The sequence below is a fragment of the Aulostomus chinensis genome, chromosome 4, assembly GCF_037954235.1.
Source record: "Aulostomus chinensis isolate RoL2024-O1b breed Wild chromosome 4, RoL_Achi_v1.0, whole genome shotgun sequence".
In the NCBI taxonomy this organism is placed as follows: Eukaryota; Metazoa; Chordata; class Actinopteri; order Syngnathiformes; family Aulostomidae; genus Aulostomus; species Aulostomus chinensis.
The window spans coordinates 27,321,060-27,341,138 of record NC_141323.1 but is presented as its reverse complement, the minus strand read 5'-3'; the positions used below and the strand labels follow the sequence as shown (position 1 = coordinate 27,341,138).

General features: G+C 43.4%; 1 non-coding gene across 1 annotated transcript; it reads left to right on the top strand.

Annotated features, from left to right (window-relative positions):
• The first annotated feature begins 556 nt into the window (after nucleotides 1-556).
• trnas-gcu (transfer RNA serine (anticodon GCU)) lies at nucleotides 557-638 on the top strand. Its single transcript has one exon. It is a non-coding gene; the product is annotated as a tRNA-Ser (tRNA).
• Nucleotides 639-20,079: the final 19,441 nt, after the last annotated feature.

Below are 20,079 nucleotides of genomic sequence, written 5' to 3'. Positions count from 1 at the left end.
CTATGTCCACCTTCTCTTCCTGGACTTCTCCTCTGCCTTCAACACCATCATCCCACATGGGGGACCTGTTCAGTGGACCTGTGGACTGGTGACCTGTTCAGGGTGAACCCTGCCTCCCACCAAATTTCACCCCCCCCCCCAATAACCTTTAACAAAAAAGTGGTATAGAAAATGGATGGAGTGACTTATTCACTGCAGAGGCACAGTGATGTTATTAATGTACAACGAGTCTTTTTATTAAAGATTGAAGCTCCATACAAGACAGAGATGGTAGACAAGAACATTACAACCTGTAACATTTACTTGTTCAATCAGGACAAGAGAATCTGAACTTGGATGTCATTTTGTAGTAAAAGGTGAATTAAACTTGTAAACATCAGCTGGTGTTCACTCTGATGATGTGTCGATGGTCTGTATTCTGCCTTCTGTAGCACGACGCTGCTGGGAAGAAGCCTGATTATGTCAGAGTTGTGTTCAGTGGCTCCTGCTGGGTCCATTTTTGACAAATAGGCTCCAAAGAGTTCAGCTGTTTAAAAGCTCAGGGTTGCTGTCAGCAGACGAGGTGGCCGAGTGGTTAAGGCGATGGACTGCTAATCCATTGTGCTCTGCACGCATGGGTTCGAATCCCATCCTCGTCGTGAGCGACTCTGGTTACTACTCCTAGATTATGGAATTACTGTGAGGCTTTTAACTGACACAGATACCAGTTGAGTCAACTTCCCTTTCACATCCTGACCAAAACAACTCTGACACCCAGAGCTCACATGTGTCAATCACCTCTGTAGAAGATCCCGCCCCCACAGAGTGATATTAGCGAAGAAAACTGCAGACGCCTCTTGGATGAGAGCTGAAACGTCTTCAAGAAACCTGAAACAGTTCACTTGGTACGTTTAAATAATTCTACAATTTCTTTAAGCTTTTGTCCAAAGCCAAGTGCATGTATCACATGTATATAATATATATGTGATACTCTTTCATCTACTCATGAACCAAAAATGCAGTCTAATACAAGTAAATTTGTGCAGAAAAAAAAGTCATTTGTGCTCCTTCTTTTATTTATTTGTTTATGTAGTATTTTTTAATGTATTTTCTTTCAATTCACATTTTGTCCATTAACTTCATAATCACTCTTCATAGTCGCCATCTCATCACATGACTAAAGTTTGGGTTCTGTATTGGTGGTAAAATATCCTTCCATGCCCCTCACTAGTTTGCACACAGAAAAGCATATTTTACTGGTTTCAAATCTCTTAGTGTGTTCTCTCTCATAAACCAGCTGTGGCAGCTTTCATTGTGTGATTGATTTTAAAATATAAAGATGGAACAGAACCATTGGAATAAGATGTCAGGACATTTGAAGGAATGTAAATCTCCTGTCGAAATGTTGCAGTGTGCAGCTGAGGCTCTCTGGCAGTGGCACAAGGAGCCACAATGGCAGAACCTGGACCCTCCTGGGTCCAGGTTCTGCCAAGAACCATCTTGTAGTTCCAAACCTTCACCTGTCAGATTCAGCTACTTTTTATTGTGGGACTTTAAATTTGAACACAATGGAATTTGGACAAGGAGTTTTCCTTCCAGTCCAAACATCATCGTCCAGCCTCCAACCAGAGGTCCATCAGTTATCATGGGAGCCACATGTGGAGTCTGGATTCTTTTCTAGAATGTGACGGCAATGACAGTCCTGCCAAGTGACATCACTGACATGAATGGATGACTTCAGTCACGTGACTGGATGATGTAACCCATGTTAAAATATGAGATAAATAAGAATAAATATTTGAATAAAAGCTGCATAAATAATTTTGAAAGTTAAAAGTGAGTAATTGAATGTAAATTAGTCTGCTGACTGAAAATGACGTCGCTGTCCCTTTAAGGGACCAGCGACACAGACTCAGCACCTGAGTGATGCTGCAGCAGAGACCCGAGAAGAAGAGCAGCGGAGAAACCAGAGGAAGTGAGTGGTGATCAATTAACAAAAAAAAAAACAGTTGAAAAAGCCGATAAAATAGCTGAAAACCATAACTTACCTGGTCGGGAGCTGATGGGGATTTTATGAGAGCAAAGCCACATCGGTTTTGGTCAGGTTTTTTTGCACGGTGGGAAGCTCGGTCGGAGTGAGGATTGGTCTGCCATGTGCGGGCGTGCACATTCACGGATGGGATTCAAGATGGCGAGCCAGACCCAGACCTTCAAGTCATCTTCTCCATCGCATCGTGAGGGGATTTCTTGCGTGTGGTAACTCCTTGACACAGTGGTAGGGGTATCAGGAACTGGTTTGAACTGAAGTGAACAGAACTGAGAACTTTTCATTGAACCAAACACGTTTGGACTTGAACTTAAATTTGAAGTGTCATACTTTTATTTTTTATTGAGTTTATATTTTCAAATGTGATTCGAATAACTGTGGTCCACTTTGATTTATCTGTGATTAAGGTGTTTCTTACCTGTAAAAGAAAGGAAAAAGTTAACTTAGGAAGAAAAATAGGAAACCTAAAATAGGTACAACCTAGGAGAAAAGACTGGTCTAAGTAAATTAGATTAGCTTTACCAAAATAAACTAGGTGAATAAAAGAACAAGAGAGTGAAATACTTTTTTTTTCCATTTATACTTACCTCTTTATTGAGAACCTGCAGGGAATTTTTGGTTTCGTGTCCTGTGATTTATGTGTGTTTATATTCAGTAAATTGCCGGCCTTTTCTACATAAAACTACGGTCTCTGGTATTATAACTCTTGCTCCCCACTCCTTAGAGCCTAGAACTGGTCCAGTGGCACAGTTAATGGTGTGATACCGGTGCTACAATGACTTCAGTCACATGACTTATTCACATCAAACACACTTTAGACACTGAATGATATAAATCAATCATATCTGACCAATAAACAGTGCAAGTGCTCCTTCAATGAAATGAATGGTAACTCTAAGAAGTATGGGCACCTCCAATGGGAACTATCAGTGATCTGCTACAATTGAAAGTAGCTTACTGAGTTAGCAGCAGAGCTAAACGAACAGATGCTATGATCATTTATTTATTAATGAACATTTCAATCCCATAAAACAACCTGAATCTGTCTCTACGGGGTATAAAACATCAAGTATCAGGTCACAACTCTGATTGTTTTTAAAGAACAGTCTTTCATAGCAGAAAGGAGTTTGACAGTTAGCATAACTCTTGCATCAGCATTAGCTTTGTTACTGGAGGTGTCGTGAGGAGCTATCAGATTCATTCAGCTCAACTCTTTCTCTCACTGCTTGTAACCTAATGGACACTCAATATTTGAATGCTTGTACCAGGTTTAATGATTTTCAGCCTCTCCAAGGGTTTTTCCTACCAGGCTTCAGTAAGATAGCCACGTGCTCTCTGCAATGTCTCTTTTCAGAGAGTGAATACACTGAGGATCTTCCTTATGGTGTGCGCGCCACCTTCTGGCGAGGCAGGGGACTACACTATCTCACACAAGCAATCTCTGTAACCTGCTGTGGGTTCCAACTGTGTTCTTATAATTTAAGAAGGAATGATTCTCTTGTCATGGCTGCACAGTGGTGCAGTGTTTAGCGCTGTTGCCTCACAGCAAGAAGGTTCCGGGTTCGAGCTCGGGCACGGGTCTTTCAGAGTCTCCATGTTCTCCCTGTTCCTGCGTGGGTTCTCTCTGGTACTCCGGCTTCTTCCCACCATCCAAAGACATGCATTTGGGGACGAGGCTGATTGATACTCTAAAGCAGGGGTGGGCAACCATGTGCCATGGAGAGCCGTGTGTATGCAGGTTTTCCTTCCAACCTAACCCTTTAACAGGTGATTCCACTGATTAAAACACCTTCAGCCACAGAAGAGTGACGTTGGAAGGAAAACCTGCATACACATGGCTCTCCATGGCACATGGTTGCCCACCCCTGCTCTAAACTGACTGTAGGTATGAGTGTGAGTGTGAATGGTTGTTTATCTGTGCATGTTGGCCCTGCGATGGGCTGGCGACCTGCCCAGGGTGAACCCTGCCTCTCACACGAAGGCTGCTGGGAAAGGCTCCTCCCCCCGCGACCCTTAAAAGGAATAAGTGGAAGACAATGGATGGATGGATGATTGTCTTGTCACCAAGTTTGTCAAGAAATATGTTAAATATAAGATCATAATATAAATAAATGTTATGTCAAATGTATAATCAAAGCATGCTCTTTAAAACTATTTAACGATTGTTCTATCTGTTCTGAATGAATACTCTGTCTCTCATATATTTTCAATAAAACATTTATTGATTAAAAGATACAGTTTGCACAAATTCATTTTATCGACTGAAATCGAGCAATCTGGAGGGGTTCGGTGTAGACAGATGCCATTCAACAGATGAAGATGGATACAGCTCGCGTTTGTCGCTGGTCGATTTAGAAGGGGTCCTGTCGTAATCCGTGTCTAATAGTAACGACAATATCTGAGATTTTTCCCACGTTCTCTCTTACTCCGTATCTGGTGAACTGATTCATTGAAGGTTTTGGAGGGTTTAAGCCATAATTGCTCGCGTGCATGAGTGTAACAGTTTGATGCATGTCGGCCCTGGTAGTTTTAACAGACGTTCCATTTTCTCTTCCAAAGCATGTTGAGCTCTTTCTCCGTTGTTTTCAATAGACGACTTTTATTAAATGACCCCATGATGACACTCTGCGGCTTTGTGTCTCTCTTTCTAACAAACTGCTTAGGAATGGAATTGCAGCCCCCAATAAAGGGAGGAGGAAACCACCTGACTGAGCCAACACCTGACGCTTATGTTTTATGGTTAGCAGAAAGTTGAATAAACTTCTTCTGTTTGTTCAGTTTAGCGAACTGCTCAGAGGGGAGAGGAATGTTTCCCTTTAACACATCCAAAGCAATCTGGCAGAGTGTCAGGATGAGATCTTCTGAGCCTTTGCATAGAAAGATTCTCCTCTCCTTTGGTTTGAGAGCCAGCAATGCTTTTAAAACAGGAAAGTTTCCTCTAATCCGCTTGGACATTTTTAATTTGATAAATCACTTCTTGTAGAGATCCACTGTGGGCCACTCGTGAGGGAGGACCCCGCTGAGCAGCCGGAGGTGTTCTGCTCATTCAGGCCTCAAGTCCAGGATTAAATATGAGTAGGGCTCTTTAGTCGCATCATTAAAACTCTGTAGAAAATATTCTCTTCATCCAGGGAACATTTGTTAACCAATTGGCTATTGGCTAATAACCAAACGGTAATGTTATGCCATCTGCAAGGAGGCGCCTCTTATCAAAGACGACTGGGAAGTTGATGTTTGTTAGTGAGCTCAAAGGTCTTTATATTGCGTGTAATTTTATTGTATTCGGCTGGGATTTTGCGATGGTTGTCACAGTCTTGGGAGGTATCCCTCTACCAGGTCTGTGAGACTGTCAAAGTTAATTTTACATGTGTTCTAAAAATTCTGTGTAATTCCTTTAGCACGTGATGTCACCTTGCCTTGTTGTGTAAGATAGGAGACCAGCAGCTGACAGTTACACATAATCACCCCGGTCTAATTCTGATGTCAGGTCCCCAGGTAATTACAGAGAGGAGGGTGATATCGATCACTGGGGCTGGAGGTGCACACGACAGAATCAGTACGGCAGGACACAACACGTTCTTGGAGCAAATCTAATTGCTTATAGAGTTCGAGACGCACGGAAGACGTTCTGAATGCGGCAAGAAAAATATTTGTGTTGCCTGGGGGTAGGACGCACTTAGAACTATACCGCCATTGAACGACTGCAACGTCATCATTTATGAAGTGGAACTGAGAAACGCCATACTTGCTCGAAAAGAGAAATAAAAAAAAAACAAAAACGTCCAGGGGTGCTCACCAGGCTGGTTGAGAGCTGTTCGATCTTTGTGCTGGTTTTCCCAGATAGAATTTAGCAGAAGTTTAGCAATCTGTCTTTTTTGCTGGATTGTAGAGAATTTTGAGGGTCAAGCTCGATCCCCTGCTTCTTTATAATCTGATGTAAGCGCGTTGTTACGACCCGGCTCGGCAAGGGGGAAGGAGACGTATCACGAAGAGATCCTGGTGCACTTAGCGGGCAGTTTTTCTTCTCAAACGCCACAAGGTACAGGGAGCGCGGGCGCGCAGGGCCAAACGAAAACAGAAAACAACAATAAAGTAAAACAACTCCACCGGAGCGACCACGCCACGCAGGGCAAACTAAACTAAAACCACCACTGGTATCTATCAAAGGATCACACAGATCACGTTCAGTTACGTTTAGGAGATTCTAAGGGAGCCACGCGAGGGACGACATCTGCCACCGTGCCGAGTCGCCCCCGGCGTCTGGCCCCGCTCTCCATTTAAATCCTCCTGGTGCCACTGACTGACGGGATTGGCTGCGGAGGAGGCCAATCAGGGCGCAGGGCTGGCTCTGGGGCTGGCAGAAGCAGGTGAGGGAGAAAGAGGACCGTGCAGTGACATCACAGGGCACCGTCCGTAACAGCGTTTACTTGCAGGGTCTTCGACTCCTGAAGGGTAGCCTGACGCCTCTTGCTTCTGTTTCAGGAAAGTGTAGATGTATTCTTGAAACAACTCGTCTGATTTCTCTTCAAGGTGCCACACCTCATAAATTTCAGCCAGGATATATCCTTTTCTCAATGCTTCAATTAGCTCGACCGTTACCCAGACCCCCTGAAGCGCCCTCTCTTCAACACTGTGTGTACAAGCAGTAGCCTGATTGTTCATGAGTGCACATGAACGACAGAGTGTGAAAATCAATTTCCCTTTGTCATTTCTCATCAGCAGCACAGGGAAAAACAGTTTCTGTGGAGGATGAACCTTAGCATGAATCAGTCTTAAATAGTTTTCAACGTCATCAAAATCCTTTCTAATTATTGGGTGTCTGAGGGGATCGTGGAAATGCACATTTACAAAGGCATACAAGGAGGTGAAATCAACATAATCAATACGCTCCTCCGGGCGACGATGTGACACAGATGGATGGCAGATGTACGCCCACCGAATAAGGCAGCTCTAGGGTCTAACGGGAGTGGTTCTTGAAACCTCTAGGAAACTTTTAATGGCTGGATCCATTTTTTTGTAGAACTCCAATCATGTTCCCACTTGAGCACTACAGTTTGCACCTTATGATCCCTTTTTAAGTGCCCTCCCCTTTTCATGGTGTCTGAGTGCAGCTCGCTAAAACACACACCTGACAGAAGAGATCCTTCGTGGGGGCTGAAACACGCGGGACAACCGTGAAAATAGCAGCCTAGAAATTCAAGACAATTTTCTGTCCGTCTACATCGGCACATCCATCAACAGAAAATTTCACTTCCCCGCCATTCAAAGCATGTCACTGAAATCCCGCGTGACAAGGCTTCAAACTCCAGCCACTGTATAGAGGCGTGTGAGAAAGCCTTGTGCTCGGTGTGACAATTGTTTGGACAGAGGATTGCAATGGTTTGGGGTTTTAGGAAACTGCTATCAAACGGGTCACAGCCGGTTGTCTTGACGAATTCATCGTGAAAGTTGATTGTGCCCTCAGCCTAGATTTGGACATCATTTTCCCAATGAGCTACAAACTCCTGGTCATGGTTGAACTCCTGATCTTTTACTGAGTGATACCAGTTAAAAAATCCTGTCTCTGTCTCGGTGCCAACTCATCTGCTCCATACATTGCAGGCGAGGGATGGGGACCTTTTTACCCATTTCTTGAGACGTTTGTGAACTTGTGCGGATAGTCACCTTTAAGCTCCGTTTTACACCCTGACACTTTCGGAAATTCCTGGAGTGGGATGGGGATGAAGGAGAATGAGTGGATAAGTTTAAGCTGATAGTCATTTTCAGTGATCAGAATTATTTTGCTCCCCTGTGCGATGACGAAAGGTGACAATCGTTGAGTCACATAAGCATTCAAAATGCTATCAAAGCCTTTCCCATAGCGTGAAATGTAAGTCGCATGTTTGTGCCGTTTTTGCCGGTAATGGAGAAGGAAATTTACAGCACAGTGAGGACCTTCCCAGATCCAGACGAATGAACATTAAATATCAATCGGGGCACCACCCTGATTAGTTCAGGGAAACTAAAGTGTTGAACAAATTTGGGAAAATTGTCAGTCTCAAAAAGAGTTTATCCACTAAACAGTCAATATTCAGTCATAAACTTCGAGGAATAACTGATCTTGGAAGGGTGAGGTCAGAGCGCTGGCTATCACTTGGACATATGACCACAGTTTTGTACACAAAAGGACACTGCGACTTCTCAAATAATAAAAAGAGCTTATTAAACACAATGCATCAATCAGCAACACGTTGATGGAACAGTTCGGATCTACAACGGTGGTGCAGTGGTCTGCAGTGTTGCCTCACAGCAAGAAGGTTCTGGGTTTGAGCCCCGGCTCCAGCTTTGCTAGACACTACTGAGTCACTGACACCTGCAAGGACAAACTCTGTAAACCTCCAAGCCTCCACCCTTCATTGCAAACTGTGTATATTTGGTGTTTTGTACACATGCAACTTTGTATACAATGGTCTTCTCCTCTCTTTTGATATATTTAACTTTAACTTTCCTTTTCTTTCTGTCTTGTAATTGAGCTGTGGTAACATCCAAATTTCCCTGTTGTTGGATCAAGTTCCATCTATCTAGTAGCTTTGGTTCCATCTCAGCACAGAAAAATCTGTTCCCTTCACTGTGTGGTTCAAAGTCCCTGGTTTCATTGCAGCTTTGAACTGAGCAGGTGTTCATTCACATATCAGTAACAGGGTGACACTTTATCACAGCAGTGGAAAAACATCAGCATTCATCACCCAGCAGCTCCTCTGATCAACAGAACAAGCTAAAGTGTTTTGGAGAATGAGGCCATGGATCCCTCTACCTCTCACATGCTAAGCTGGCACTCTACCATTGGAGCTAATTCCCCTGCTAATGAGCACAGCAGATAATGCAGCTTGACCTTCAGATTTGAGGGAAGAAAACCTTGAAACATGATGATGTTATTATTTATGTCTTTAATGCACCAAAACCTTTATTTTTTCTGGGGTTTTGAGTGGTTCTGGGTCATGAATCAAAATTTAAATTGGACAAAAATGTCATGCAGGGTCACTGGGGCCACATGTTTCATGTTCTCAACAGATTAAAAGTGTAGACTGTGTGACATGTGATGTGTTTGTCAGGAGCTTTCAAGACCAAAGTTGTTGACACACAAAAGAAAGAAATATGTCAAAGTTTGTTCATTTTTATGAGTTAAACTGAAAATGAGTTGCAGAGTGACGACAAAAATGGAGAAATCCTCCTCTTCATGACTCAGTCAAAACCACTGACACACACACACACACACACACACACACACACAAATAGTTTGTGTTTGTGAGTAGATTAAAAAAAATCGACTGTGCTTCAATGAAGATTAATTGTTGAATATCAATCCTCTACTTATGTTCATGGGAGTGTAGTTGTTGTGGTCGAGTGGTGAAGGCGATGGACTAGAAATCCCTTGGGGTCTCCCCATGCAGGTTTGAGTCCTGCCAACAACGTTAAACTGCTGTTCCAGAGGAGACAACATCTGCTCCTACTGTAGGTCCATGTGTCAAAGGTTTTCTTTCAAGGGCTGGAGCAGCTGATGATGAGGGAGAGAGAGAGAATTGGTAGCATGTTGTCTTGTCTCAACCATTCTGGTGTTGACCAAAATCTTTGTTGATACTCCAGTGGTGGTGAAGGTGATGGAAATGTTCCAAGTGGGACGGTTCCATGTTCAACCAGTTTCATCTGGAACTGAGGTGGAGCTTAGGGTTAAGTAGGAATTGGTTTGGTTTAGTCCCTGGGAATGTCAGTCGGTGTGTGTTTGTGTGTGTGTGTGTGTGTGTGTGTGTGTGTGTGTGTGTGTGTGTGTGTGTGTGTGTACATGCAGACTTTCCCTTGTGACAGCTGATTTGGTTTGGAATCCATCTTAGTCAGGACATTTTGAGAAATTCTATCATGTCATTGTAGTTATTTTGATTTACAACACTGGAAAAAAAATCACCTCCCCTCCAAAAACCCTCGTCTTCAACTTTGTACCCAAGTTGTCTCCTCATCAGGCACCACAGGATCCAGTAGGTTCAGTTCAAAAAAGTCATTTGAGATTCAGAAAATGTCCATCAAACACAAAATAAGGCTTCAAATAGGTTTCCAATTTTATTTCATGTAGACACATTTTGTCCATTTGACATCAGGACTGCTCCCAGATCGTCTCCATGACCTCATCCCAGCACCAGAGTATCGCCCAAGTTCATCAAGGACAGCAAACATGAGCAGGTCTAGATTCACCTCCATCTTTGGAGGTTGTTGAATTTCCTCCTGAGGACCGTCAGGCTGTTTCCTTACTTTGCTGTGACACAACAGCAGACAGCAACAAGGACTGCTGCAGTGCACTTGGTAAAATTACCATCTGTAGACTGGACCAATATGCTGATGTGATCCTTTGATTAGTTTAGAATCAGGCAGAGATCAAAGACTGAAGCAGGAGATCAATGAACAGAATTCAGAGATCAAAGACAGAATTCAGAGATCAAAGACTCCTGGAGCTTTGGCCTCTCTTGTCTTTGGGCCTGGATGTTACTGAATGTTTTACTCCACCAGTAACTTGTTCATCCACCTTTTTCTGCCTCATGTCTCTGAAGCAGCTCATCATTTGTTGTGTCCACGCCGTTCCGTGTCACCACCTCACGTCAATTATCAACCTGTGCAAACAAGAAATGCTGCCTTGTTCATAACTTTCCAGGTCACTTGAATGTGAGGCTCCTACATTTTCTACTTGCTCTCCAAAAAATGAATTCCCAAAAGGAACATTATTTTGAACATGTTTTATGAAACATGAATAACATATTAATATACAAATATATACATGACATAAATTATATATAGATATAGAGAAACATCAATAACCAGTGAGAGAAGTCATGTGGTTCTCCGACCTCTCTAAGCTGCATCGCAGTGCTAGAGAAGTGCTGACATAATCATTTATGGTTCCTTGCTGGATGAAGGCCTAAACTATGCAGTGAAATCTACTGCCTTGAACTCACTCTTCATTTCTGCTCAGGCTTTTCCTGCCAGCAAGGCAGTGGCAACAAAAGCAGTCAGCTGATGTCCACAGCTCAACATGAGAAGAACACATTTCTTTTGAAGAAAAAAGTGATCTGAGTTCAAGTCTCAGTGGGACCTTCCTGTCTGGAATGTGTCCCATGTAAGAAACTGATAAAGAGATATTATGTGGTTCTAATGTTCTGGTTCATTTCTTGTCCTTTAGAAAAATGAAATTCATTTCTTACTGCCATGAACACAGACTGTGTGTTTAATGTTAACAATAAATGCAACAACTCAAGAGCCAGTCGCTCCTGTGGAAAAATTCTACTTTGTCAATGAATTAATTCATTTCATATTGAAGTCTGCAACTTTAAGTTTCTGTCAGGATGGCCAAGTGGTCTAAGGTGCTGCGTTCAGGTCGCAGTTTCTCCTGGAGGCGTGGATTCGAATCCCACTTCTGACAAAGGATGTTTTCTCCACATTCCGATGCATCCACAACAGAAAATTCTAAACCAACTTGAAGCTGCTCTCCACTGATGGGAGTGAGTGGTTGTCTGCCAAAGTTGGTTGAACTGGCAGCAGAGGAGGCAAATGAGTTTCCCTGTGATGTTCCAACATCGGCCTGGTTTCCTCCAACATGGAGCAGCCACCAAAATCTAACTTCAAATGTTGGATCAAAGTCTACTGAAGAAATGTATTTTCTTTCAATTCACATTTTGTCCATAAACTTCATAATCAGAGTCACCATCTCATCACATGACTAATGTTTGGGTTCTGTATTGGTGGTAAAATATCCTTCCATGCCCCTCACTAGTTTGCACACAGAAAAGCATATTTTACTGGTTTCAAATCTCTTAGTGTGTTCTCTCTCTTAAACCAGCTGTGGCAGCTTTCATTGTGTGATTGATTTTAAAATATAAAGATGGAACAGAACCATTGGAATAAGATGTCAGGACATTTGAAGGAATGTCAATCTCCTGTTGAAATGTTGCAGTGTGCAGCTGAGGCTCTCTGGCAGTGGCACAAGGAGCCACAATGGCAGAACCTGGACCCTCCTGGAGGAGAACCACAGGTGAGGGCCTTCTTGACTGCAGATTGATGGAAATCAAGTGTCTGAGGCTGTTAGCAGCCATTAAGTTGATCTGGTTGGGCACTGGTATTTTTTCTTGCTGCAACTCAGGAGTGATTCAGGAGAAGAGTTTCAGAACAGCCAAGGTTGGGGACTGGAATTTTAAAATTTCCCCTGGAACCAGACAACCTTGGGAGGTAAAACCTCCCATCATAGCCAATCAGATGCAGCAGCAGAAAGAAGCTGTCATCTACACTGACAGTCAGAGCATCAAGTCAAGAAAACATCAACCATCTTGTAGCTCCAAACCTTCACCTGTCAGATTCAGCTACTTCTTATTGTGGGACTTTAAATTTGAACACAATGGAATTTGGACAAGGAGTTTTCCTTCAAGTCCAAACATCATCGTCCAACCTCCAACCAGAGGTCCATCAGTTATCATGGGAGCCACATGTGGAGTCTGGGTTCTTTTCTAGAATGTGACGGCAATGACAGTCCTGCCAAGTGACATCACTGACATGGCTGGATGACTTCAATCACATGACTGGATGACTTCAGTCACATGACTGGATGACTTCAGTCACATGACTGGATGACTTCAGTCACATGACTGAATGACTTCAGTCATGTGACTGGATGACAGCGTAGATGCCAATGTAGAGGTTGGGGAAATAGTCTCTGAGAATCCAGCTTGAACCAACGCCCTCCTTGTTTTTCAAAAACCCAAACAGCGACCATCAGTCTCCCTCCAATCCTGTACTTGGGTTCAATGTTGCTGTTCCATTTTGCAGCAGTAGGTATCGCTGTGATACCAGGTTCAGTTCAAGAGTCCCAACTCCAGCTCATGTTAGTGTCCTCAGTGGCAGGGGAAAATGGCGCTTCAGTGGATCATGTGGATCAACTCATGTCTGTCCTCACTGCTCCACAGGTCTGTCAAATGTTCTGTAAAATATTTTGACCACAGCAGAGATGCTAGATTAGGAGTTGATGGGAGTTGTTGCAGATACCAGTGTCCAAAGTCCAGCTTGAACCCAGTTTGTGCCACTTATTTGTCAAGCTAGCAGAGATTCTTTTCACTGCCAAGCTAAAGTGACTTCTGTCAACAAAGGTAAACATACAAAAGGATATTTCTACTGTCAGTTCAAGATTTTTATCAAACTCCTTTTTCATAGCTTGAACCTTCCTCTTGTGTTAGCTTTCTGTTCCCATCTCTTATGTTAACAGGTCAGTTTTGACCCACGTCTTCAATCAGCTGTCAAATAAACTAAAAACAATTTTCTATCATCCAAGTTGTTTCCCATCTCTTGGTTTCCTTGTTAGGCTTCCTTATCCATGGAAATATTGATTTTAATATTTTGTTGTGGGCCTCTGGACCTTTTTTTAGTCAGTAAACCCTCGATTTCAGTTAAAAAATGATCAAATGAACCTCAAGAAAATCATAGAAATAAAGAAAAGGTTGTTGTGTTTCCTGACCATTACTGAGGGGTGTTAGAACACATCTCTGACATGGATTGGTTTTATTTATTATTCATTTTAATATGATTAACTATTGTAACATCCTTGGTGTTATGGGTCAATTTCGACCCACATATATTTTCTTCAACAAAAAGGAAAATAAGTCTCTTTTTCAGCAACAGAACTTTAATACAAACACAAAATGAAAAGCAGAACAAGCCAGAACCCAAAATATGGATTTGCAAGGTCAAACAAACAACAACCAGTCAAGCAAATCAAACCAACAGAAACCAACTACTGGTTCAAAACCAGTAAAAAACAAAAACAGGGGAAAAGTCTCTGTGTATAAGAATATGCATGTGTATGTGTGTGTGTTTAGATGCGTGTGTGTCAAAAACTGACAACATGAGCCAACAGTGGTGGTGTCTGTAAAAGAGGTGGAGCTCTGTCCTTCACCTGCAAGATTTCAGCAGGCAGCTCAGGTCCAGTTTTCTTCACTGTGCCACCATGATAAGTTTCCTCCTGAGAAGTTCTTGTCCAAGGTCATAGCTGGTAAAAGAATTGTCACAGTGATACTGGGACCCTGCAGTCCAGTCGTCATATCCAGGACCACACTGGACATGGCCGTCTTTGTTTGTTTTGTTGTTGTGCAACGTGAGAGAACGTGACAGACCATTTTATACCAAAGACAGAATGTGTGTGTGTGTGTGTGTGTGTGTGTGTGTGTGTGTGTGTGTGTGTGTAACCATGTTAAATTCTTTTAAATAAATATGTTTCAACCTGCTATTATTTGTATGCCGTATGATTTCTGAAACCCAAGACTAACTCAGGTGTACATACTGCAACCTAAAGTATGGTAATGCGGAGAATGATGAAAAATCCACAAGGTGATCAGAAAATAATAAATGTATTCAGGAAAACAAAATCATCTCTGAACATGTGTGACTGAAATATGTCAGTGGGACTGGCAGAATCTGGCTTTACCACAAAGTGTCTCAGCAAGAGATCTGTCACATGTGTCTGCTGTGGAGGGTCAATCTGTCCGTCCTCATTCAGATCATTGATGCAACGACTCTGTTATGATCAAACTACTCAGGATGAAACAGCCCAATGTGGACATCAAGTAGCAACTCAGCAGCTGATCAACAGAGTCCTAAGCACCAGTAGAGCCTGTTCATCATCCCTGGGGGGGCTCGAACCACCAGCCTCTCTGTTAACAGCCGAGCGCGCTGACCGATTGCACCACAGAGACTCTGAGTGTCCTGCTTTTCATGAAGAGTTTTCAGGCTAAATTTCAGTGTGTGAGGTCCACATTGCACATTTGAGGGAACATGAAGGACAGATAAGAGTCTGACTGTCATAGTGAAAGCCTTCAGCACTAGAACTGAAACAGCCCCCACAATCTTAACCCCCCCAGACCAAACATCATCGTCCAGCCTCCAACCAGAGGTCCATCAGTTATCATGGGAGCCACATGTGGAGTCTGGATTCTTTTCTAGAAAGTGACGGCAATGACAGTCCTGCCAAGTGACATCACTGACATGAATGGATGACTTCAGTGCATCCAATTACCAAGTGCACTACAGCAGTCCTTGTTGCTGTCTGCTGTTTTGTCACAGCAAAGTAAGGAAACAGCCTGACGGTCCTCAGGAGGAAATTCAACAACCTCCAAATATGGAGGTGAACCTAGACCTGCTCATGTTTGCTGTCCTTGATGAACTTGGGCGGTACTCTGGTGCTGGGATGAGGTCATGGAGACGATCTGGGAGCAGTCCTGATGTCAAATGGACAAAATGTGTCAATATGTAATAAAATTGGAAACCTATTTGAAGCCTTATTTTGTGTTTGATGGACATTTTTTAAATCTCTAATGACTTGTTTTAACTGAACCTACTGGATCCTGTGGTGCCTGATGAGAAGACAACTTGGGTACAAAGTTGAAGAGGAGGGTTTTTGGAGGGGAGGTGATTTTTTTTCCAGTGTTGTAAATCAAAATAACTCCAACTACATGATAGAATTTTCTCAAATTTCCAGACTAAGATGGATTCCAAACCAAATCAGCTGTCACAAGGGAAAGTCTGCATGTACACACACAACTACACTCCCACGCACATTCGTAGAGGATTGATATTCAACAATTTATCTTCATCGAAGCACAATAGATTTTTTTTAATCTACTCACAAAAACAAACTATTTGTGTGTGTGTGTTTGTGTGTGTGTGTGTGTGTGTGTGTGTGTGTGTGTGTGTGTGTCAGTGGTTTTGACTGAGTAATGAAGAGGAGGAGTTCTCCATTTTTGTCGTCACACTGCAAATAATTTTCAGTTCAACTCACAAAAATGGGCTACACGGTGGTACAGTGGTCAGCACTGTGGCCTCACAGCAAGAAGGTTCCGGGTTTGAGACCCGGCTGGGGCGTGGGATCTTTTTGTGTGGAGTTTGCATGTTCTCCCCATGCCTGCGTGGGTTCTCTCTGGTACTCCGGCTTCCCCCCACCATCCAAAGACATGCAATTTGGGGACGAGGCTGATTGATTCTCTAAATTGACCGTAGGTATGAATGGTTGTTTGTCTCTGTGTGTTGGCCCTGGTGACCTGTCCAGGGTGAACCCCGCCTCTCGCCTGAAGATGCTGGGAAAGGCTCCAGCCCCCCCGTGACCCTTATGAGTAAGGAATAAGATGACGATGGATGACTCATAAAAATGAACAGACTTTGACGTTTCATACTTTTGTGTGTCAACAACTTTGGTCTTGAAAGCTCCTGACAAACACACCACATGTCACACACTCTACACTTTTAATCCGTTGAGAACATGAAACGTGTGGCCCCAGTGACCCTGCATGACATTTTTGTCCAATTTAAATTTTGATTCATGACCCAGAACCACTCAAAACCCCAGAAAAATAAAGGTTTTGGTGCATTAAAGACATAAATAATAACATCATCATGTTTCAAGGTTTTCTTCCCTCAAATCTGAAGGTCAAGCTGCATTATCTGCTGTGCTCATTAGCAGGGGAATTAGCTCCAATGGTAGAGTGCTAGCTTAGCATGTGAGAAGTAGAGGGATCCATGCCCTCATTCTCCAGAATACTTCAGCTTGTTCTGTCGATCAGAGGAGCTGCTGGGTGATGAATGCTGATGTTTGTCCACTGCTGTGATAAAGTGTCACCCTGTTACTGTTACTGACCATTGGAGCTAATTCCCCTGCTAATGAGCACAGCAGATAATGCAGCTTGACCTTCATGCATGGTTGGATGAGCGTCACCAGTTGAAGCTTCTCTGGTTGACCAAGTGGCAGAACCTGGACCCTCCTGGAGGAGAACCACAGGTGAGGGCCTTCTTGGCTCCAGATTGATGGAAATCAAGTGTCTGAGGCTGTTAGCAGCCATTAAGTTGATCTGGTTGGGCACTGGTATTTTTTCTTGCTGCAGCTCAGGAGTGATTCAGGAGAAGAGTTTCAGAATAGCCAAGGTTGGAGACTGGAATTTTAAAATTTCCCCTGGAACCAGACAACCTTGGGAGGGAAAACCTCCAATCATAGCCACTCAGATGTGTCATGTTTAAGTGATGAAAATATGGGTTAGTCACTGGGAGTGTGTGTGTGTGTTTAAAAAGGCAAAAAAGTCTTTTTTTCAGCAATAGAACTTTAATGCAAACACAAAATGAAAAGCAGAAAAGGCCAGAACCCAAAATATGGATTTACAGAGACAGTGTGCTGGGCTCAGAACCCAGAGGTTGATGGATCAAAACCATCCTCTGCTAAAAGAAGGGAACAAAATTAACCTGATTGTTTTTGAAATGTGAATCTGTTAAAGAGGGGTGGAAATGGTGAGGTAGTCATTGTCCCTTTTGTTTTATTACAGAGACCTCATTGTTACTTAAATAATTTTAATTCTTTACTTGAAGATTCACGCTTTTTCGCTCAAAATGTTTGACAACTTCTTGCATGTTGGTGCCCCATCACACACAACAGGTGAACTTGTACTCTTTTCACCTCTGACCCACAAACATTCATAGTCTTCCAGTGAACGTCCAATTATCTTCTGAAATCAGTGATGAATCTTTCCCTGCTGAGACTCATTATCTCTGACTGTGACTAGCATGTGCTAGCAGAATACAGCACTCCTTCTTCATTATCTGTCTTTGTCTCTGACCAGCTCTCCTGCTCTCTTTCCTCCTACCAGTCAAAGCAGACATCTGCACCTACTGATCTTGGATCCGCTGCCCGTTCCTGCCTGGTAAAAGAAGGAACCAGCACCTGGTTCTCCAGGCTGAATTAACTCCAGGACGTTGGCCAGCCGTGTTAGTTGAAACCTTATTTGTCCAAATAGAGAAAAAATAAGTCTGATTGTTAATGAAAGATGACATCATGGCTTTGAAACTGAGGTTGGGGACAAGCCAACATGAGCACATTCATGGAAGAATAGCAATAAAAACAGGAAGTGTTTTTAGCAAGTACTCACCAGTCTTTCACTATCATACTTGATTCTAGTGGAACAAAATGGCTGCTGCTGACTGTGCTGCCTGGTGGTGGATCACTCTTCACCATCCTCACAGGCCTTGATGGAACCAAAAAGGCGACTTCCTAGAGAAGATCTTCCAGGGGGTCCAGGTTAAAGCGGTGCCCCAGCTGGCACCAGGATCTGACCCAGGTCCTGCATGTGAGATACTGTCAGTTCTGTTCTGCCTTGCTCACAACCACAGGCTGGTGTTGAGGCCAGCAGCAACCAGGGCCCCAGTCACCAAGTGTATAAAGGCTGGTCATTGTGGCAGTGGGAGGAGTCAAAATGAAGATAGACCAATGTGAGCAGGACGTTACTGCAAAAGTAAGAAGAACTTGACCATGTTTCCTACAGTACCCAGGAGGCTTGGTAGTTGTTGAAGGAAGCTCCAAAAGCAAAGAGCAGACGGCAGGATATAAAAAGAAAAGATCCAGACACTAAAACTACAAGTAGAAACAAGATGAAATACTCAAAGCTTTGGAAAGATACTACAAGGTTGTATATACATTATTATATACACTACTATTCTCCATGACTCCTAAAGAGGGAAAGGAAGAATTAGAATGTGGATCAGATCAGCTGATTTTAGTGTTAAGTCCATCCCTCCATCCACTTTCTGTTCTTATCCTTTAAGGGTCGGGGGGGGGGGGGGGGCGATCCCAGGTGACATTGGGCAAGAGGCAGGGTCAGCAGATCTCCAGTCTCTGAGGAGGCGTGGGTTCAGGGTGAACCTTGGACAGGTCAGAATTTCTGATGATGTCATCAGGGCTTTGACAGTAACTAGAATTCTGTCTTTGATCTCAGGAGGACATGAAAGAAACACAATTGAGGACAGTAGAAGAGAGCACATTCAGCTTCATTAGAAACACTTGAACTGTTGAACAGTAGAATTTGTTTGAAACAGTTTATAACACTTAGTGACAGGATTGAAGAGGGAAGATTTTTCTACTTTAAATTTAATTCTAACTTCCAAGTCAAGTCAAGTCAATTTTATTTATGAAGTGCCAAATCACACCAGAAGTTATCTCATGACACTTTACAAGTTTATCTAATGAGATCGGTACCCTGGAAGGTATCACCTTGGCCCCCAGCACAACCCTAAGGAACCTAGGAGTTCTCTTTGATCAGGATCTGTCCTTTAATGCCCACATAAAGCAAATTTCTAGGACTGCTTTATTTCATTTGTGCAACATTGCTGAGATCAGACACATCCTGTCTCAAAAAGATGCAGAAAAACTAGTCCATGCCTTTGTCACTTCCAGGCTGGATTACTGCAATTCCCTCCTATCAGGCTGCACCAGTAGGTCCCTAAAGACTTTCCAGCTGGTCCAAAATGCTGCTGCCCGCGTGTTGACGAGAACTAGTAGAAGAGACCATGTCTCTTCTGTACTGGCTTCTCTGCATTGGCTCCCTGTTAATTTAGAAGAGAATTCAAAATTCTCCAGCTAGAACCCTTCGCTCCCAGGATGCAGGGTCACTGGTGGTTCCTAGAGTTCTAAAAGTAGACTGGGAGCCAGAGCCTTCAGCTATCAGGCTCCCCTCCTGTGGAACCGTCTCCCAGTTTCGGTCCGGGATGCAGACACCCTCTTGACCTTTAAGAGCGCACTAAAGACCTTCCTTTTTGATCAGGCTTATAGTTGGGCTGCTTAGGCTGGCCCTTAGATCTGCTGCTATAGGCTTAGGCTACAGGGGGATCTCCCATGGTGCACTGGGCTTCTCTCTACTCCTCTCTGTCCTCCTATATGTGTCATACATGAATCATAATCATGCATATTAATAACTCGTCTTCTTCTCTGGAGCCTTCAGGCTCCTCTCATCCCAGATCTGGGTGCTGCTGAAGGAGGCTGCAGACCTGAAGAGGCTCAAGCTGCCACCCGTAGCTCCACCTGCTCACCGTCTGTCCATCAGTCTCTTCCCTTCTCTCTCTCTTTATCTCTGTCCCTTTCTCTCCTTCTGCATATCTGTCTTCCTCCATTATCTGTCTTTGTCTCTGCCCCGCTCTCCTGCTCTCATTCCCCCCAACCGGTCAAAGCAGAAGGCCGTCCCCAT